Source organism: Mercenaria mercenaria, chromosome 2 (genome assembly GCF_021730395.1).
Source record: "Mercenaria mercenaria strain notata chromosome 2, MADL_Memer_1, whole genome shotgun sequence".
In the NCBI taxonomy this organism is placed as follows: Eukaryota; Metazoa; Mollusca; class Bivalvia; order Venerida; family Veneridae; genus Mercenaria; species Mercenaria mercenaria.
Window position 1 is genome coordinate 119,615,897 of NC_069362.1, and position 23,609 is coordinate 119,639,505.

Here is a 23,609-nt window from a genome sequence, read left to right on the forward strand (position 1 = left end):
CATCCCTTATTTTCACATAGATATTGAGGATTTATCTAATGAGCACAATAATGTATTAGAAACACAATTTCAATACCGACTGTGTATTGTAATAATGCTAAACTATGTCAGCCGTGACATCTCCTTAACAAAAAGATTCTCGTGTACTCTTTGGCAAAGCATAAACATATTACAGTCCCATAATGGATAAATTGAAAGGAAATAACGTCAGCATGATCAAACAACACTGACATTCCTGTGCATTTTATGGACATTTGATAACTTTGATAGAAAATATATATATGCATTTTTTAGCTTCTTACATGTTTTATGCTAGAACAGCGGAATTTGTATTCATTTCATGTGATAGCATACACAGAATTCCTTGAGGTACGTTGGTACCCTCTACCACAAATCCCTTGAAGGAGACACCCTGTAATTCCATAGGCAGGAGGAAGTTTCTCCTCCCACACCCTTCCCCTTAGTAACAAATGACACCTCTGATCACTGTATTTAATGTCACTTTATTATGACATTGATTGTATCAAATAACCAAATAAGAAGAAAAACTGATAAAACTGATAAGTTATGAAGTATTTTCCGATGAGTATTCTGACTTTGTTGGCATTTGCTATTGATTCTGCTTGCCAGCGTGAAGCTCGGCTTTGTCACAATTTGAAGTTCTACTTCCTCTGTCAGCAAACACTTTAATGTTGTTATTGAAATTTTTAAGTGTATTATGTCTATGATAATAAGAGTGCCAGTTTTAATCGTTAACGATTGTTCAGCAGTAACTTGTAGGGCGTATAACTGTGTCAGTTTCTTTAAATGCCTTTCTTCATGCATGTGTTCAAGACAGAAAATAAATTATCATGGAGTAAAGATTGTTCAGGTCATTCTGCTTGAAGGGCCTCTGTGGCCGAGTGGTTAAGGTCGCTGACTTCAAATCACTTGCCCCTCACCAGTGTGGGCTTGAGCCTCACTCAGGGTGTTGAATTCTGCATGTGGGGAAGCCATCTATCTGGCTTACAGAAGGTCGATGGTTCTACCCAGATGCTCGCTTGTGATGAAATAATGTATGGAGGGGCAACTGGGGTCTTCCTCCAGCATCAGCTTTAAACACAACAAAATACTTGACCTATTTTAGGGGTCAATTAAGCTATAAATAGAAAATCTTTTAACTTTTTCCTCTCATGAAAGGCTTGATGGATTGCACCAATCTTGGTCTGTAGCATCCTTATAATGTTCTCAAGATTTACATTCATTCAAATTGTTTGGCTTGACTGATTTTAGGTGCTGCCAGAGCTAATTTTAGAAAAACCTTTAAACAACTTCCTCACATGAACCACTTGATTGAATAGTAGAATGACAGTCTTTTCGATAACTTGTTACAGACGATGGTCACATACTGGTTTGAGATGAAAAATATTTTTCTTTCATAACAGTAACTGTTGAATTTCTGTTGTTTTTATTGATGAGATGACGTTGTGATAATTATGGGTAAAAAAATCAATGGGTTTTGGTTTATATAACAGTATTAATTGATTGGAAAATAGATAAGTAGATATTACATATATATTGATCTGGATTTTACCATATTTTGCTGTTAATTAAACCTTCCCCGGACTCCCTCACAACCCCATAATTGATAATTTGAAAGAAAATGACGTCCAGTGATCAAACAATGCTTAAATTATCATGCATGCTAGAATAGTGTTAGTACATCAACATATTCATTTCATGTTATAACATCTGCAAAATTCCTTGGGGATAAGTTGGTACTCTGGTCCACCAATCCAGAGGGAGAGGGAGGGAGAGACTCTGTAGCTTCATAAGCAGGAGGGAGTACCTCCTCCAACACCATTCCCCTTAGTAACAAATGACACCTCTGATCACTATAGTTAATGTCACTTTATTATGACATTGATTATATCAAATAACCAAATAAGAAGAAAAACTGATAAACTATGAAGTATTTTCCGATGAGTATTCTGACTTTGTTGGCATTTGCTATTGATTCTGCTTGCCAGCGTGAAGCTCGGCTTTGTCACAATTTGAAGTTCTACTTCCTCTGTCAACAAACACTTTAATGTTGTTATTGAATTTTGGTAAGTGTATTATATCTATGATAATAAGAGTGCCAGTTTTAATCATTAACTATTGTTCAGCAGTAACTTGTAGGGCATATAACTGTGTCAGTTTGTAAATGCCATACCTTATGTATGTGTTCAAGACAGAAAATAAATAATCATGGAGTAAAGTTTGTTCAGGTCATTCTGCTTGAAGGGCCTCTGTGGCTTAGTGGTTAAGGTCGCTGACTTCAAATCTCTTGCCCCTCACCAATGTGGGTTCGAGCCTCACTCAGGGTGTTGAATTCTTCATGTGAGGAAGCAGTCTAGCTGGTTTACAGAAGGTCTGTGTTCTACCCAGATGCTCACTTGTGATGAAATAATGTATGGAGGGGCACCTGGGGTCTTCCTCCAGCATCAAAGCTGAAAAGTCGCCACATGACCTATAATTGTGTCAGTGTGATGTTAAATACAACAAAATATATATTCTGCTTCACCTATTTTAGGTGTCAATTAAGCTATAAATAGAAAATCTTTTATCTTTTTTCCTCCTGAATTGCACCAAATTTTTGGTCTGTAGCATTCTTATGATGTTCTCAAGATTTACATTCATTCAAATTGTTCGGTTTGACTGATTTGACAGAGCTTAGATATTAGAAAAACCTTTAAACAACTTTCTCACTGCTTGATGAATAGTAGAATGACAGTCTTTTCATAACTTGTTACAGACGATGGTCATACTGGTTTGAGGTGATAAAATATTTTTCTTTCATAATAGTTGAATTTGTGTTGTTTTTATTGATGAGATGACATTGTGATATTTATGTGTAAAAAAATCAATAGGTTTTTGGTTTATATAACCCTAATTGATTGGAAAATAGATATTAAGTAGTTGTACCATATTTTGCTTTTGATTAAACTCTGTCCAGAATCTGGTGCCCAACCAGTTTAACTAGGAGGGTGTGTTGTGTGCAAGAACTATTTCAACAGTGCATAGGTCTAGGTCACAGTGCAACTCAAGTTGGACTCCTTAAGTTCTATGTGTTTACATCACATGGAAGGCACATTTTGTGTCCTGGTCACACATTACTATAATTTTAACTTTATTTCAAGAACCAAGCATTTTAAAACAAGTATTTTTTTTCCTTTCGTTTTGAAAGCTTATCATCATGATAGTCATGCTACTGGCCGATGGTCATGGGTCATGCTGGATGGTCATGCTAGTCTTTCATTACTAGCAATTATACTGGGTATTTTTGTCATTTACCTTGGATTTTATCATTAGTCTCATTGAGAACCCATATCATATGGCTTATCAGTACAGTCCACAAGGTTGTCAAAGGACCAAGTTCAACAGTAAGAATAGATACCTCAGAAATCTAAAATTGCACAGATTTATTGTGAGATATCCAAACTCAATAGTAACATTACTTAACATTGAATAGCATTTGTATATTTTTGATATAGCTGTAAAATGTTAGACATACTGAAAAAAACTTGCTAATTGACAAAAAATTATCAGGTTTATATTGATTCATAGATACAGTATTGGAAATTAGTACGAGTGTACTTTGGATACTTTTGATTCCAGCAAGCCTATAAATGGACTGTTATTATATCTCGACCAATACTTTAACAAAAGGGACAGATATGTAAGTAATAAAAGGTTGACTTTGGCTTGCTGCATGTATACAGAGAGCTTTGCAAGAGCGTTATTGGAATCGTATGTTGTGTTTAATCATCGCGACAGGTCATACAGCGACTGTGAAATGTTCAATATTGGGTCTACGTGGTATCAGGAGAGATTCTAATGAAAATTCATATTGAGTCTCTTTCTCATGTGGAGAGTGGATTTTTTGAAAATATTTACCTAGCTTTTCTGTTGTTAGATGATAATTTACTGTGAATGCAAGTTTTCTAACCACTGTGTCTATTATTGCTGGCAGATGTGAACATTATTTTTGTATCTTAGTTGAATAGTAGTTCAAGAAAAATAATAAAGTGCAGAAAAAAGCAAAGATTTTGCAGACTTGGTATAGAGGATTATCAGATGGTTTAGGTATGTCACAGTTGTTAATTAATTTTAATGTTAGTTTCTTTTTATACACAGCCTACTATTATTTTTAGAAGACACCCCAGCACTTTGGACAAAATTGAAAAATTATAAGAAAAGATTTAAAGCAAAATCAGGAAATGGTTTATATAATAAGAAAAATGTTTGTAGACAGAACTATATTTTTTCCTTGATTTATTAAAAGTATATTGCAAATAAATTCAGTATATTCTTTACCTTTTGAGGGGAATGAAAAACATGAGTTATATGTTGTATGTTTTACAGAAATTTCAAGAATTGAGAAATACAAGTAATAGGATCCTCTTCAAAAAGCAGTTCTTAATAAAATTCTCTTGCACTCGAATTACTGGCAGATAATCACATATAGTAAGGATCAGTCTTTTATTTCAGATTTTGCAATTGTGTATAAATAATTAAGTATCTGAGTGCTACACTGGGCAGTATAAATTTTTAAAATTTTAAAGCCCAGTATTACTGTGTGGAGAGAAAACGGAAAATATTTTATTTTGATTGTATTTGTATTTAAATGTTTTTGATATTGGAAAATATCAGTGACAGTACATGAGCTTTTATAAGACTTTTTAAGTTAAAAATTTGCATTTTATTTGAATTTGTATCTAAATGTGTTTGCAAAGAAAAAGCTTCAATTCAAGATTTGCATTTAATGTTAAGTTGGAATCAGATGATTATTAGACATGCAAAGTCAAAATTTCATATGTTTTGTAGTTTTTGCTGCTTAGAAAAATAACCTGTGTAATTGAGAATTTTGATGAATTTTTCTGAACAGGTCAAAGAAAGTCATGAATATTTACAGATATACTGTATGTATATATATTGTAAATTGGTAAATATGCCAAATGTGTAATCCACAGAAAATAAAGTCTTTACTTACTAATACTTACTTACTATCTGTAGGTTTTACAGAATTTTCAATCTAAAACAGATTTTTCAGTATATAAATTAACAGAATCATTATTATTAAAACTGTTAAAATTGCATTTGTTCTCAAAATCACAATTAAGTTTAAATTGATTAGTTTACTTATGAATGGTATGCATAAATAAAGGCTATTTGTGAGCTTCAGCCATTTTCGTTAACTTTTATTTTGACAGAAACCGCAAAATAATTTTCGGAGTATAAGTGTATAGATCAAACATTCATGTAAGTAACTTTGCATGAGGCCATAGTGGCTAAGTGGTCAAGTTCCCTGCCTTAAAATCACTTCCGTTGCTTCCATTTTTGTTGGTTCAAACCCTGCTCAGTTTTAGTCATCAGATGTAAAAGTCATCCAGCATGCTTGCAGAAGTTCATGGTTCTAAGCAGGGGGCATTTGTCTGAATTAATGTTGGGTCTTCCTCCATCATTAATGTAGGAAACTTGAGGTGGCAAATTGTGTTAGCTGAACAAAGCAGATGCAAAAATAGCTTAAACAAGCTAATTAGCGCCCATGACAGGAGATGTGCCATAGCCTTGTGTTATTGAATAAAATGGTTGATATTATTGTATTATTGACTCTGTTACAAATTGCGTGAACATACAGGTTTTAAATAGAACAGTAGTTTCTAATTAACCTGTACCAGCAGGTTATGCCAGGTAACTCTTTACAAAAATGACCACCAGGCGGTTTTTGTCAGGTCTGGCATGGTTTTTGCTTTAAATTAACCGAATATTTTTTAAATTACTTCACAGTTGAATTCCATGGAAAACATAACAGTGTGCCAAATGCTGTTTTAACAATTCCTGCAAAGAAAACGAGAAATATGTATTTGCTACAATTCTATGTATAGGTAGAGAGAATTTAAACAACAAATCACCACCACAATGAATTTAGTTTTGAAGCTGATATATATATATATATATATATATATATATATATATATATATATATATATATATATATATATATATATATATATATATATATATATATATATATATACACAGACCCCAATTGTTCTATACATTTATATATATATGCGTCAACATTTGCATATCTTGCATATCTCAGTTATCATGTCTCACAAATCAGCATTGACATTTTAGTCTTTTTAACTGATTGGGACCAGAGAAGCTATATATTTTCTCTCTAAAAGTTAACTGGATCACAGGATACAATGAATTTTATAGAGATAGTTTGCATTTAAGGGATGTATTTAAATTCAGAACAGTCGACTTCCCAATACATGAGATTCGCAATTTGGCATTATAAATTATTATAGAGAAAACAAACAATTCACCAACACAATATACCAGACCAATATATGTATTTCTTTTTCGTACTTGGATGAAAGTTTTTATCTTTGTAAATGAAAAAAATAGCAATACATGCCGTTTTAATAAGAAATTCTATGATTGTTACATAGGTTGAAGATGCTGTTTTGAAAGAAGGATTATATCTCTTTAATTAGATATACTAAAAAGATCAAATACACATTTACTTAAATCCATGCAACCAAGAAAACCCTAAGTGCATTGATAAACTTCACTTTATCATTAAAGTTTTAAATGTTCACTGAAGCCTCTGATTTATTGATTCAGATTTTAACAAGTATAGCCCTACCATATTTTATGTGCTGGTATTCTCTTTTGACAAAATTTAACTTTTTTTTTTTTTTTTTTTTTTTGCAGGATGTGGACTTTTGTTAGGGAATTTACAGTAATGATTAAAATGCAAATTAGTCATTAAATAATTCTATGGTGCTGGTATTCTCTTTTGACCAAAATTAACTCTTGTTAGATTGTTTTTTGCAGGGTTTGGGAGTTTTTTTTTGTTAGGGAATTTTCAGTAATGATCAAAATGCAAATCTAGTCAAATAAATGTTGGTAATTAGGAGGACTTCGAGGCTGTTTACCATGTTTTTCTAATAATGAAAATTTAAGGTCCTATCTCTACAATGATTTAAAGATGTCCCCAAAGGCGAGCATCATTCCATTTGCCATGAAATTAAATTCTGAAATTGTCTTTTTTTCTAATGTTCTAAACAAAGGAGATAGACTGAGGAAAGATTTTAAGTGACAGGCCATTGACTTGTAGCGAATAATGCAGTTTGAATCGATACACAATACAATTTTAATTAGGCCATTATTTTTTTATTTTTTGTTTTTTTTTATACATAAAAACTGCATATATTCTCACATACTAAATGATCGGAGACATAGAAGTCATATGTTAAACACTGACTGAAATTAATACCTTCTGTTAAAACAACAGATGGAAGAATCTTTGAACAACACTGTCAGATCTTAAACCCATGGATATATGATTTTACACTCAGCAGCTATCAAGCATCTTGGCTGTTTATGGACCCAGTCTGAAACTTAGGGGTACAACTATTTGACAACATACACTGCACTGTGCCTAATAAGAATTATCTTTTTAAGTGTTAGGAATAGGAAGTGTCTAGCCATCTGGTAAACAGACATCTAGCCTATGTTCTGCCCGTCTGTTAACTGGAAGCCTTGCCTTTCCTCTTATGGTTTTCTTGGCATTTGTTAATTTATTTTATGAATAGGCCTAATGTAACACAACAGTTCATCTTTGCAATGATCTTTGAAAATTCTGTTAGTTAATATTTATCTTGCCACATCTACTGCGCAACAACATTGGAAAAGAAAGTAATTACATCTATAATCAACATTAATCTGATGTTAATATATAACGTACAATAATTTCATTAAAAAAATACGTAATTCATAACTTATAAACAAATAGGTTACCGGACGCCAAAAAACTGTACAGACTAAACGTTTGCTTACCGGGCCTTACAATTACACAGTTTCAATGTCCCCTGTACCAGTTTTTATCATCAAACAAAAGTACTGTAATCAGTGTGTATTTAAATGATATTTTTCGGGAAAAAATGCTCTCGAGTTCGCGTAATAAGCGGTGCATATAATCACCGTAATAAGCATTGCGCTACTTGGATGACAGTTACCATAAACGTAGTTGTATACTAAATACAGACTGCACATCACCGACAATTGGCCATTTTTTCTGGAAAGCACTACGTCGCAACTTTGAAAGTTCTTGCATTTTCATTGAAATTACTTCAAAACTTTGGAAATAATACAGCCTGGGCGCAGCCATTTTTAAACGTTTCGTAAATTGCGTAACCAGCATGCTGATTGGGCGCAGTATTTATCGGAAATTGTAATTGGACGTTTACATCATGCATAAGATATGAAGTTTAAAAATAGAATTATAGGAATTCCTAATGTGATCTGACTCGTTCGCCGTGACGGATATTAGAAGAACGAGACCTTTTTTTCTTTTTAGCTCATCTGATTTTTTGAAAAAAAATGATGAGTTATTGTCATCACTTGAGCGGTTGTCGGCGTCGGCGTCGGCGTTGCCTGGTTAAGTTTTATGTTTAGGTCAGCTTTTCTCCTAAACTATCAAAGCTATTGCTTTGAAACTTGGAATACTTGTTCACCATCATAAGCTGACCCTGTATAGCAAGAAACATAACTCCATCTTGCTTTTTGCAAGATTTATGGCCCCTTTTGTACTTAGAAAATATCAGATTTCTTGGTTAAGTTTTATGTTTAGGTCAACTTTTCTCCTAAACTATCAAAGCTATTGCTTTGAAACTTGGAATACTTGTTCACCATCATAAGCAGACCCTGTACATTAAGAAACATAACTCCATCTTGCTTTTTGCAAGATTTATTGCCCCTTTTGGACTTAGAAAATCAGTTTTCTTGGTTAAGTTTTATGTTTAGGTCAGCTTTTATCCTAAACTATCAAAGCTATTGCTTTAAAACTTGCAACACTTGTTCACCATCATAAGTTGACCCTGTATAGCAAGAAACATAACTCCGTCCTGCTTTTGCAAGATTTATGGCCCCTTTTGGACTTAGAAAATATCAGATTTCTTGGTTAAGTTTTATGTTTAGGTCAACTTTTTCTCTTAAACTATCAAAGCTATTGCTTTGAAACTTTCAACACTTGTTCACCATCATAAGCTGACCCTGTACAGCAAGCAACATAACTCCATCCTGCTTTTTGCAATAATTATTGCCCCTTTTGGACTTAGAAAATCATTTTCTTGGTTGAGTATTATGTTTAAGTCAACTTTTCTCATAAACTATCAAAGCTATTGCTTTAAAACTTGCAACAGTTTTTCACCATCATAAGTGGACACTGTACATCAAGAAACATAACTCTATCCTGCTTTTTGCAAGAATGATGGCCCTTTTTAGACTTAGAAAATCATGGGTAGGACAATATTTCTATTACACAGAAAAAATCAGATGAGCGTCAGCACCCGCAAGGCGGTGCTCTTGTTGGAATAGGCGATGCATTTTTTCTTCTGCAAGCTTTCATGTCATAGCGGAGGAAATAAAGAAATTACGTTTTTCCAATTTTATTTTTTTTCTGAAAACATGTTTTTTGAGCGGCGGTTCCGTAAACCGAAAAATCAAAAATAAAAGGCCTTACCTCCCTTTATTATTTTTAATGCTTGCTTCTATGCAGGGAAACATTAAGAAAGCTTAACCTTTTAGATACTACTAGTTTTATCTTGTTTGAAACTTAAAAATGAATAGTTTTGATTGACTAAAGTGAAGCAACAAAATAGAAATTGTTTGTTTGTGGTGAAAGAGTGAAACTATTATTTCATGGATTAATCGTGATTAATCATTAAAAACATTAATCTTTAATATTTCATTGGAATAGAAAACACTGTTATTATATAATATATAAAAGACTACATTTTACTGGATTTTATATCAGTATGAACTCTAAAATTGCTCGCTGTGATTCATAAGGATATGAAGCGCATAATACGTTTATTCTACCTCATTAAACAGCTTACAAATATCATTGTGATCATAATGGTTCCATTTGATATTTATTTTCCCTACGAGAGTAACATTTAGTTTGTATCATAAATGGTAATCATCAGTATGAGTCCCAAACACCAATCCTAATCTATGGAGTATACTGATTATTATACTTGTTGTAATGAATATTTATCAGTAATGATCATTATAAAAATTTCAAAGAGAATTGGTCAGAGACTATCCTCTGGAATGAGTTTATTGTTTTACAATACCAATTTATGATATTTTATTAGCAGATTGTAAATAAGCTGTCTGTTGGGTTTTCTGTCAGTTTGCTTCCAGATTCATTAAAGGATACTCAGAAGCAAGAACTATAAAAATGCCAGAAGATGTAGAAGGTAAAATTAGCTTGAATTTGTGTACAACAGTTTTGGATAGCTAGTCATTATTATAATAATTATGGTGTTGTCAGTCCATCTTAATTTCTGAATGCTTTCAAACATTATGCCATGGCAAAAGGTATTCACTGTTTTTATGTCAGTGGTCCAAAGGTCAAGGTCACATGAACCGAAGTGAACTTTGGTTAACTCTTTAATTTTTGGGCTCTGAGTAAGAAAGTATATCTGATTTAGTACCGCTACAGGAAGATCCTTATGGTTTTTGAGGTCACTGTGGCTCGGAGGTCAGGGCCACAGGGATTCAAGGTTACTTTCTTGATATAGTTCTATCTTGAGACTGCTTTGACCTTCAGAGATCAGACTTCATGAAATGATTACCTGGTCAGATAGCTGGTCTCATTGTTTAAGGATCAGTAAGTCAAAAGTCAAGGTTGCAGTAAGCTGGACACTTAATATGGCCTATTGCCATCAAATTACATGACTTTATTGTTTGTGGTCAATAGGCGGCTCAGGACCTATTGCCATAGGGGTCAGGAAATCAATGGTCAACTTCAGTTGTCACAGTAGTTGGAGACTGAAAACAGTTTAGGATTTATAGCTGTTAAACATTTGTGCATACTAGCTCATAATTTAATTTAAAACTCGTTACATGAGTGTCTATGGTCAGTAGATGACTCCTATTGTTTTGCGAGTCTTTAGGTCAAAGGTCATGGTCACGTGATTTATAGACATCTTTTGTTTCTATACAGTTGTGTTGTCTTTACTAATGTCAGTGGCTGCAAAGATTTATATAGACAGATTATTTTTGTCACAGAAGGTCGAAAGTTCTACCCATGTTCCAGCCTATGATGAAATAATGCAAAGAGGGACACCTAGGTTCTTTTCGTCCACCATGAAAAGCCAGAAAGTCGCATATGATCTATAATTGTGTCGATGTGATGTTAAACCCACACCCAACCCCAACAAAAAGAAAAAAAAGATAATTTTGTACATTCATTCATCGGTCGTGGTCGTATGCAGTGACATTGCACAATCTAACTTCATTTGCAAGAATATTAAAGAAGATGAATGATAAAATAAATAGATGTATATATACCTGAAGATTAACAGTACCAATACTATGCAAAGTCATGCTTTGTTTTATGATAAGTATAGTGGACGCAACTTGACCCCGATGGTTGACCTTTGCATTATAATACATAATAAGGCACAACCTATTATTGAAAAGGAGTGTACGTAAAACACGAGCTGCACGAGAAAAATGAAATGTAATTTTGTGTAAATATAAATTAGTGTATTGGAAAGTTTTAATTGATCAAATGAAAGTATATATACTTTGATACTGCACTGTATACAAACTAATTCCATATAAATATACACGGCTACCCAAAACACCCTTGATTTCTATAATGAAATAACCGATATGAATAATCAGCCTAAGGTCAACCATCGCAGTCAAGTTGCGACTACTATAATAACTTGAAAAAAGCAATATAGTGTGCATAGTGGAATAACATTGTACACATGCTGATGAATTTATAACTAAAATTGGTAATATTTTCATTCTTTTAATGCCTTTTTGATAGTGTAGTTGAAAAAATTTACTGAAAACATCAAACTAATTTACAAGAATTGTAAGATATATGATTAATTTTACGCATTTTTGAGTGACATTGCAAAGATGAAATGTCCACCATGTTCAGTAACTGCTGAAAAATAAAATGTTAAGTTAAGCTTCTACTCCCTGTGGAGTTAAACAAGTCTTTTTTAAGTAATATGTTGTTTTAAAGGGAAAGGCAATGTTGTTCTTATGTTAAGTCCATCTGCTAGGATTTCATAAATCATTTAAAGAAGTGGAAGATTTTTCAAAATCAGCTTAAAAATGAGCATTTAAGTATTTGATCAAAAGATATCTCAGGCAGCCATTTTGTTTCCATGGCAACAAAAAACAAAATGGCGGCTTTATTTAATTTCCAGATACATATTTGAACTGCATTTTCTTATTTAAATAAATAGTTTCTCTTCTTTTTCCAGCTGTAATGAAATAAATTACCATGTTTTACATCTTACACTCAAGAAACGTATGAAATTCATCTATTTAAAAGGTTCTTTGCTAACAGCAGTGTGTAAATGATGTCACAAACACACTAAAATGGCTGCCTCCATGATCAGCCATTTTGCTAAATTTCAAACTGCCATTATCTTTTTCAATAGCGGTCTGATTTTAAAAATTCTTGCATTGCTGAAATTAGACACGTTTGCTACTGTCATTTAGAATTACTTGCATTAAGTTTTAATGGACGGTGCAATAAGTTGTCTCTGTATTTGATAAAGCTATTACAAAGTAATATTCCCAAAGCCGCAGGTATTTGAAAACCAGTTAAAATGATTTTCAAAAATGTCTGTCTAATTTTGAAATGAAATTTATTCCCAATAACAATTTTTGTTGCATTGTTTTCATTTTGTATGTTATTTATACCATTGATGACAAACTGTGTCTTGACACAGTTTTTAAGCCATGATACAAGGCTTAATTATAAGTCCTGATTTCTTGTCTTTGGTCATATCTTTGCACATTGCAGTATTTATGTCTTTCATACTAAACTCTTATATAATGCAATGTGTCATACATATACACGAACCTGCCTTAGCGGTCACCAGTATTATGCATCCACTTGCCTTTAGCAGCCATTCAGCTAACTTCTTAAATGAGCTTTTTGTTTTATGATCAACTTGTCTTAAGAAACCACCTGGCTTAAGCATACAGTTTGTGTCACTCCCTTGCCTGGCTGCTTAACCCTTACCCTGCTAAATTTCTATAATGAACTTGTCCATCTTTCAATTTGGACAGTAGCATTAATTGTTTAAAGGGGTGCTTACCAAAAAGATACTGACTGAATGGCGAACAGTGCAGATCTTGATCAGACTGCACGGATGTTTAGACTCGGATCATGATCTACACTGTTCGCAAAGGCAGAAAAACTCGTGTCCAGCATGATAAGGGTTAATACTGGTTTGACTGCATTCAATGTCAATTTATAGTCAAGCTCAGGTAAGTGACTTAGGACCATCATATACCTCTTGTTTCTAGGTATCATCTACCAAATGGAATGAAAAAGAAATATAGGTCAACTTATGAATAAAAGTAGAATCAACTTCAGTATGAAGGAGATCTGTTGCTCCGGTTTAAGTGGGATTATCTTCAGTACGAAGAGGATTTGTTTGAATCAAGTCTTCTACAGATTTTGCAGGAGAAATAGAGGGCAAGAAAATTTGTCGATTGTCACAGAAATAAGTTCTTCTATATCTGGTGACAAACAGCATTGCAATATGCCAGTACACTCAATTACGGCTTGTATGTCAGCGAATTCTGAAGGATTATTTTCCAAGCTCACTAAAGCTTCTTCTTACAATAGAAAGCCAACGTCCTATTGGAGTTTTTAATTTGTAGTCAATGCCACTGAGACATAGATGGAGATATACACTGAAATAATTTCCTATAGTAATCTATAGTTTTCTTTCTAACAAAAGTACTCATTGGGAAATGATTAAAAATATATTCTCATGGGTACAATGTCCTCTCGAAACCATTGAAAATTGTTGTCATAGGAGAGACAGAGGAGAAAAAATTGAGGTTCCATATGGCATCAGTTCTTATACAGAGTCCAGCAGTGATGAATGTTAGTTGGTATCTTTGGAAAAAGTGTATGAAATAATTTGGCAAAACATGGACAAATTTTTGTTTAAGGATAAATGCACATTTTTAGCTCACCTGTCACAAAGTGACAAGGTGAGCTTTTGTGATCGCGCGGTGTCCGTCGTCCGTCCGTGCGTGCGTGCATGCGTGCGTCCGTAAACTTTTGCTTGTGACCACTCTAGAGGTCACATTTTTCATGGGATCTTTATGAAAGTTGGTCAGATTGTTCATCTTGATGATATCTAGGTCAAGTTCGAAACTGGGTCATGTGCCTTCAAAAACTAGGTCAGTAGGTCTAAAAATAGAAAAACCTTGTGACCTCTCTAGAGGCCATATATTTCACAAGATCTTCATGAAAATTGGTCAGATTGTTCACCTTGATGATATCTAGGTCAAGTTCGAAACTGGGTCACGTGCCTTCAAAAACTAGGTCAGTAGGTCTAAAAATAGAAAAACCTTGTGACCTCTCTAGAGGCCATATATTTCATGAGATCTTCATGAAAATTGGTCAGAGCGTTCACCTTGATGATATCTAGGTCAAGTTTGAAACTGGGTCACGTGCCCTCAAAAACTAGGTCAGTAGGTCAAATGATAGAAAAACCTTGTGACCTCTCTAAAGGCCATATTTTTGATGGGATCTGTATGAAAGTTGTTCTGAATGTTCGTCTTGATGATATCTAGGTCAGGTTCGAAACTGGGTCAAGTGCGGTCAAAAACTAGGTCAGTAGGTCTAAAAATAGAAAAACCTTGTGACCTCTCTAGAGGCCATATATTTCATGAGATCTTCATGAAAATTGGTCAGAATGTTCACCTTGATGATATCTAGGTCAAGTTCCAAAGTGGGTCACGTGCCATCAAAAACTAGGTCAGTAGGTCAAATAATTGAAAAACCTTGTGACCTCTCTAGAGGCCATATTTTTTACGGGATCTGTATGAAAAATGGTCTGAATGTTCATCTTGATGATATCTAGGTCAAGTTCGAAAGTGGGTCACGTGCCTTCAAAAACTAGGTCAGTAGGTCAAATAATAGAAAAACCTTGTGACCTCTCTAAAGGCCATATTTTTCATGGGATCTGTATGAAAATTGGTCTGAATGTTCATCTTGATGATATCTAGGTCAGGTTCGAAAGAGGGTTATGTGCGGTCAAAAACTAGGTCAGTAGGTCTTAAAATAGAAAAACCTTGTGACCTCTCTAGAGGCCATACTTGTGAATGGATCTCCATAAAAATTGGTCAGAATGTTCACCTTGATGATATCTAGATCAAATTTGAAACTGGGTCACGTGCCTTAAAAAACTAGGTCAGTAGGTCAAATAATAAAAAAACCTTGTGACCTCTCTAGAGGCCATACTTTTTATGGGATCTGTATGAAAGTTGGTCTGAATGTTCATCTTGATGATATCTAAGTCAAGTTCGAAACTGGGTCAACTGCGGTCAAAAACTAGGTCAGTAGGTCTAAAATTATTAAAATCTTTTGACTTCTCTAGAGACCATATTTTTCAATGGATCTTCATGAAAATTGATCTGAATGTTCACCTTGATGATATCTAGGTCAGTTTCGAAACTTGGTCACTTGCGGTCAAAAACTAGGCCAGTAGGTATAAAAATAGAAAAACCTTGTGACCTCTCTAGAGGCCATATTTTTCATGAGATCTTCATGAAAATTAGTGAGAATGTTCACCTTGATGATATCTAGGTAAAGTTCAAAACAGGGTCATGTACCTTCGAAAACTAGGTCAATAGGTCAAATAATAGAAAAACTTTGTGACCTCTCTAGAGACCATATTTTTCAATGGATCTTCATGAAAATTGGTCAGAATTTTTATCTTGATAATATCTAGATCAAGTTCAAAACTCAGTCACATGAGCTCGAAAACAAGGTCACTATGTCAAATAATAGAAAAAACGACGTCATACTCAAAACTGGGTCATGTGGGAAGAGGTGAGCGATTCAGGACCATCATGGTCCTCTTGTTTTGAATGACAGCAGTTAGCAGCTGCCACCTGGCAGATGAATAAACAGTTATAAGCTTTTAATGAATTTAGTTAAAGCCATACTAAAGAACTTGATATTCTACCGAAAACCAGCTAAGTTGAAGTAGTCACTTAAAGCTTCTTAAAGCAGTTAAAAGCGTTCCTTGAATAGGCTGTTAAAGAAGTCACTTAAAGCTACTGTAAATGGCTGGAAAGCAATAATATTTTTGTAAGCTTTCACTGAATACCATACTTTAAAGTAGTCACTTAAAGCTTTTTGTAAATGACTGGAAAGCAATAATAATTGCATGTTTTAACTGAACACCAGTTGCAAAAGTATAGTCACTTAAAGTCACAATACAGAACTTTAAAGCAATAACTTTTAAAAGTTTTCACTAAATACCAATTGTTAAAGTAGTCTTTTAAAGCCAAAGTATGGACTGCAAAGCACGTCTTTCTTAAGAACAATTATGCCCATATTGGTTTGCTCATTTTCTGTTGGTTGGTTATACCATTTTGTTTTTTTGATCAGTAACCTGAGACTGCTTGGTCTAATAATAGTCAAATTTCACAGGATGATTGTCTGTTGTTAGTAGATGTTTTGGGTTCAGTGGGTCAAAGGTCAAGGTTACAGCATATAAAATTACTTACCCAGTTGTCTGCTTCAGACCAATAGGGGGCATTTTTTTTCACAAATAGTTCTTGATAAGTACTTTTTTGTGCCCGAAACCCTCATTGTTTTGGAAGGATAGGGAGCACTTAGATTTGCCCATGTATACATGTCTGTCCATCCAGATGTCCATCAGTCCTTTTTTGTGTTGTGCATATACCATACAGTATTTTACCTAGAGTCTCGCATGTTGTAGTATTGTTTTTTCAGCATGTTAAGCTTTGTATATGTGGTTTTGTTTAGGATTTCACTAAGTAAGACAAGAGTTATGAACCTTGACTAAGTCAAAAATATGCATAGAGGGCCTAAAAGTTTGTGTTGCAAGTATCTCAAAAAGTACTTGACTTACAGTCATGAAACTTTTTAAGAATTTAGTTTAAAATGTGAAGTTTGATCATGCTTATAGATTGTTTTATTAGCTCACCTGTCACTACGTGAGTGAGCTTTTGTGATCACCTTTCGTCCATCCAACGTCCGTCCATCCATTCACAATTTCTTGTGAACACGATAGAGACCACATTTTGCAATTGATTTTGATCAAACTTGCACACAACTTGTACTGGCATTATATCTCAGTTCCTTTCGAAAACTGGCCAGATCCCATCATGGGTTCCGGAGTTATGGCCCTTTAAATGGTCAAATTTGCTATTTTGGCTTTTGCAGCCATAATAAGAGACTTCATTTATGGTTTGATTTTAAACAAACTTGCAAAATATCTTTAAAAACTGTTGATCTTGGATTCCATGATGAATCTATCAGATCCAATCATAGGTTCCCCTGATTGACCCCTGAAAGCCAAAATTTGTTAATTTTTAACTTGTGAGCATGATAGAAGTGACACTTTACATTCCATTTTAAATACACTTACACACAACTTCAGTCACAATAAGATCAGGGTTCCTTTCAAAAACTGGCTAGATTCCATCATGGGTTCTAGAGTTACTACCCCTAAATGGGCAAAATTTTCTATTTTGGCCCTTTCAGCCTTATAGAGGTTTCATTTATGCTTTGATTTGATACAAACTTGCACAGAATGTTTATCTTGATGATCTTTAGGCAAAGTTCAAAACTGGGTCATACGGGATCAAAAAAAAGGTCATCATGTCAAATCAAAGGAAAAGCATGTTAACACCCTATAGGCCACATTTATGACCCTATCCTCAAGAAACTTGGTCTGAATGTTTATCTTGATGATTCCTATGCCAAATTCCAAACTGGGTCATCTGGGGTAAAAAACTAGGTCACCTGGTCAAATTGAAGGAAAAGTTTGTTAACACTCTTTAGGCCACATTTAAAATCTTATCTTCATGAAACTTGGTCAGAATGTTTATCTTGATGATTCCTAGGCCAAGTTCGAAACTTGATAATGCGGGGTCAAAAACTTGGTCACCTGCTCAAAATAAAGGAAAAGCTTGTTAACACTGTAGAGGCCACATTTATGACCCTATCTAAATGAAACTTGGTCAGAATGTTTATCTTGATGATTCCAGTGCCAAGTTTAACAGGTGAACGATATAGAGTCATCATGACCTTCTTGTCTTGTGTTTGTTGTTGAGGTTATTGTATCCATATTCACCCACCAATCTGACTCACAACCTCAAGGTAATATGAAAGTTTACTAAATCTTGCAGTGTGAACAAGTAACATAATGACCATACAGTGACAGTAAGTGGGGGCTCCATTGTCCACAGATTTAATATGCATTTTAGTTGATTTTTTTCAAAAAAAGAAAACAATTTTTTTTTTATGCAAAATTGTTACAGAGCCTGAAAAAGTAAATATGTGTTAAAGTAATATTGCATTACATGAATTATAGTATATTGTAGGTCAGAAATATGTCTAAATTAATACATTTCAAAATTTTAGCAAACTTGGCTTGAGGACACCTTGTTCGAACTGACCTCGACGGAAGTGTTAGAAGTTGGCTGTGATACTAGTCTAGCACAGTTCACAGTGACCACACTTCTTTGACATAATTGTCACTGATGTTTATTGTATTTTGAAACACCTGCCTGTGATTTTCATTACACTATGTCAGTTGCTATATAAAAAATTATTACTGATATAGTGCACAAGTATTGAATTGGCACTTGTGAATATTCTCTATATATTCGTAAATTAATTTTCAGTACCCGAACATAAATTAGCGACGTAACTTTTGAAAAACAAATACACAAGATATCGCATTTATAAAACTTTCTCAGCTTTATGTTTCTTAGAAATTTATTGATTTTTAGAAATTCTGTGAAGACAGAAATTTGTAAATAGTGAAAATTAAATTAAAATAGTATATGTAACGTAAAGTTTGAACAGGAAATAGTGTAATAAACACCATAAAAATCAAAATTGTCAATAGAAGAAAATTAATGATTATGTTTTAATAGGAAATAGATTTAAATGACAAAATCCTACAACACCTTACAACATTTTGACCTTTTCTGAATGTCTTAAGTTACCGTTACATATACCATAAAGTAGGGTCAAAAATGCCCTTGTTTTTAGCTTACAGGTTGGTAAAGAGACGAAAACTTGTGTTTATTAAAATAACCACAACACGAGCATTAGTTTACAAAATTCTCGAACACCTTATTAGTAGTATATGAGTCATATGATACCCTTCCTATTGTTCCTGTGCAGTCATGTGATACCAAAAGGGGCGGGGCCTCTCAGCCTCACGCAAATTCCGAAACTCCTCGCACTGCACTACTCACCTTTAAGATGACTGGATTTTACTTCTTTTATGGGAATTGCCTCTTGTCATAATCAAGTTTTGAATCTGAGAGAAAAACCTCTATCATGTCAATAATTTGAAATAAAAAGTGAGAACAATGGCTTCCAAGGGATTTTAGGAAATATGAATTTTATTTCAAAATTACTCTTGGGGATTTTCAAGACATGTAGAGAACTCCTTTAGAATATCATAATATGATTAGTTTGGTGAAAATTTCAGGATTTCGCTTTCATTTTGTTTTGTTATATGAAAAATATAATGACTAGAATCAGAATTGTCTTGTATGATTTTGATACACAATAAATGTTTCCATTTCTTTGGAAGACTATGATGCACTGAGGTCGATACCAGAAGCCTTAAGTCTCTTAAGTATTTTTTGGCTTGACATCACTCCCTAAAAAATATTTTTCTGAATACTTCTGCAACATGTCTGGATATGATTGTCTAAACATAGACTGAATCCTTTCTCAACAATTTCCAGCAGTCTGAATATTGTCTTAAGATATGTTCTGAACTTTTCAGAATTTTTCTTAACCTTGATGTTGAATAATAGACAATATTAAATTTTACAGCACTATTTTACGTAATAAACTAAAATGACCAAATTTCGGGATATTTTAACACAATCCATTACTTGATACAGTGTTACTTACAATTAATAAAATCTGTTAAAAGATCCTATGGAAGCAATGATAGAATAATAACAATTGATCTAGGTTTAGTGAATGTTTTACAGTATAAACTATTGATTTTCACCTTTCAGTATTGGCCAATTATTCACCATATCCAAAATATCTGGAACAGCAGTATTTATTTGTTTCTATGATATTCAAGCCGTTCTTTGAGATTTTTGCAGCTTAGCCAATCATATAATCTGTTATCTCTCAGACATTCAGTACATACATTAATAATCCATCTTTTAATGCTCTGATCCTGAATTCATATCAGGCTTTACAGATAAGTTCTCAGAAATTATCCAAATTGACAGCCACTTCTCAGAAATTATCAGTATCAATAGCCAGTAGAACCACTGTATGAAACATAGAACCAGTACAGCTATCAAATTGACCCTCCATTTTAAATATCTATGTCTAGAAATGTCTTAAATCCTTCAATCTTGGATCTTTTTAGCATGAAAAGAATAGGCTGAGGACTGTCCTCACCCATGTGTTGGTGTGAGGAATCTGATTTTGTTAAGTTTTTTTGTCTCAGTACGCAATGATGGGAATGGAGTTGAACTTCACACACTTGTTCACTGTGATGATCTGACATGCAGTGCACAGGTCCAATAACTGTATTATTCATTTTAACAAAATTACCCCCCTTCAGCAATTTTTGGTTAAGTTTTTGTATGTAAGCTAGTATCTCAGTACCCACAAATGGGAATGGATTGAAATTTCAAACTCTAATAGCTTGTTATATATTATTAGATTTTTTTTTTCAGTTTGCAGCAGAATTATTATGACTTTGTCGTGTAAGCTTCTTCATTTGCATATATCTGAAACAATTCTTCACTTTTCTTTTGTTTTATGGTGGCAAGGATGACTTTCTCACACTTTCTTCAGCCAAAATATAAGGATATTTGTCTGCATTGAGCCCAGAAGAAAAGCAATAAAAACACATATTTTCTACCATCTCTCATTAAAGATGAATCAAGTATCTTTCATTGTGTGCTCATTCATAGTTTGGCTAATTTAGGTGGAAATAGAAGAGGCATTCAACCCTCTGATCTATCTCTGACATCAGAGTGATATTTAGATATTTTTTAAGATGTTTAATCAGAATTTACCCAAGTATTGGAACTGTTCAGAACTTTAAAGGCACTGACCTTCAGATCGTACCACGAAATTATTGCTACATTTCTTTAAAACTTAGTAACCAACAGGTTATATGCTATTACAAGTTATTAGTTGCTTTTACAAATTTTTCCATTCAGAATTAAAAAGCATTTGTAAGGGGTACAGGAGGTAAACTACTTAATTATAAAGCTTTATATTTAAGACCTTTAAGTACGGATTCCTGTATTGTGTATTGGTCAACAAAAATTTAGGTTTAATCCCTAATTCGAGCATGTTTTTTTTTTATTTCTTGATTTTGCATTTTTAAGACAGTTTAGTCTAATGTTCATGATTTGACCAAGCTTCAGTTTTAAAGAAAGATCATTTTTAGCCAAAATCTGGAGGTCAGTGCCTTTAACATAATTTAATCATCGCTTATGTTCACAGGTTATATTTTCACTTGAGGTATTTTTAAAATTTGATTTTATGAAACTTCATAGGATGATATGACATGCAGAGTAGATGACCCCTATTGACTTTGGGGTCACTCTGTTAAAGGTCAATGTCATAGGGGCCTGAACATGGAAAACCATTTCCGATCAATAACTTAAGTAACACTTGACCCAAAATGTTGAAACTTCATAGGATGATTGGACATGCAGAGTAGATGACCCTATTGATTTTGGGGTCACTCTGTTAAAGGTCAAGGTCACAGGGGCCAGAGCATGGAAATCCATTTCCCATCAGTAACTTGAAATTCATTTGACCTAGAACCTTTAAACTTCATAGGAAGATAGGAATTATGGAGTAGACAACCCCCATATTGTTTTTGCAGTCACTGATCAAAGTTCAAGGTCACATGGGCCATCCGTCTGTCACACTTTATTTTTTATCAATATCTGGAGAACCATTTGACCTAGAACCTTCAAACTTCATAGGACCGTAACGCTTAGGGAGTAGCCCTAGTAATTTTTGGGGCTACTAGATCAAAGATCAAGGTCACAGGGGCCTGAACATGGAAAATCGTTTCTGATCAATAACTTGAGAACCACTTGACCCGGAATGATGAAACTTCATAAGATGATTGGACATGTAGAGAAGATGACCCCTATTGACTTTTGGGTCAGTTGATCAAAGGTCAAGGTTACAGGGACACAAACATTGAAAACGGTTCCCGATCAATAACTTGAGAGCCACTAGACCTAGACTTTTCAAATATTATTGGATGATAGGACTTACAGAGTAGATGACCCTTATCGTTTTTGGGGTCACTTGTATAAAGGTCAAGGTCACTGTCTGAACATTGAAAACATTGTCTCTTTGACCTTTGCTACTTCTTGCCTCTTACTATGTACTGGGGGAGACATCAGCTTTTCTACAAAAGCATCTTCTAGTTATAAATATGTATTATTTTGCAAAAATATTGCATTAACAATAATTATTATATATTTAGTCAAAATTCATTAGTAATGCAAGTTTGTAAATTATTATTGGAAATAGTCACAGATTTAAAAACTTTAATATTAAAGGGAGGTAAAAAAAAGATGTAAAAAAATGGTACCAGTATCTCCTTTGCTTTGCGCTTAGCATTAAAAGGGAAACTGGCCTCTTCTCTCATACCCTCGTGGCGATGGATTCCGTCAGGAATGAGGTGTCGAGAGTGATTCATATAAGTTAAAAAACTTCCTTCACAATCGACCTAAAATAAATTGTGTATAAACTATATAAACTAAAGGGAGGTAATCACAAAGTTTTATAATAGCAATGAAATAGTGATATAACTCTATGTAAGGAATATTTTTATTCCTTAAATAGATCTAGAGTTGAATATAAGAAGCCAATGGAAAAAAAAACAGTTTTGTGTGATCATTATATGAGGTTGGTAAAATATGATAAAATCTGACATATGGACAGATGGCTCCATCTTTATTTTACATGCAAATACTCGTCAGAAATTGAGATCACATTTCTGATAATAATTTCAGTTTTTAGTATTGTTTCTAGAGATATTATCTATTGATGTTTTAGCTATAATGGGCTGATAATTATTTGGCCTCTGTTTAGATGGATAGATTTTTTTTTTTGGCTCTTTTATGACCTATTCAAGCTTTTAGAGATTACATACCAGTGAATACAATGCATAATTATGTCAATAAAACTAAAATACTGGATATTTCCTTATTTATAGGCCTGTTTTGAAAACAGGATGTATTATGTGATAGCATATGCGTCTGTCTGTCATAATTTGTGTCTTGAGCATAAGTTTATAACCATTAAAGATATTGACTTTAAACTTGGCATATCATAAGGTAAATGACGATGAGACAATGTGCAGAGTGTTTGAACCGGCTCTGTAGTTCAAAGGTCAGGGTCACAAATTGAGCTGAAAGGTCAAAACAGCCCATCATATTTTTAGCTCATCTGATTTTTTGAAAAAAAATGATGAGTTATTGTC

At 33.7% G+C, this 23,609-nt stretch overlaps 1 protein-coding gene across 6 annotated transcripts in view; it reads left to right on the forward strand.

Moving 5' to 3' along the window:
• The window catches only part of LOC123565021 (paladin-like), a 319,425-nt gene that overhangs the window by 111,625 nt on the left and 184,191 nt on the right, over positions 1 to 23,609 (forward strand). The window contains exon 1 of one of the 6 annotated variants that reach the window (XM_053537677.1): positions 3,480 to 4,107. The exons of 4 other annotated variants lie outside the window; for them this stretch is intronic. The gene's annotated coding sequence lies outside the window, so the exon portion shown is untranslated. Of the gene's footprint in view, positions 1 to 3,479; positions 4,108 to 11,799; positions 11,856 to 23,609 lie in introns of those variants that run through there. One more of the 6 variants, XM_053537678.1, reaches the window with a different exon arrangement.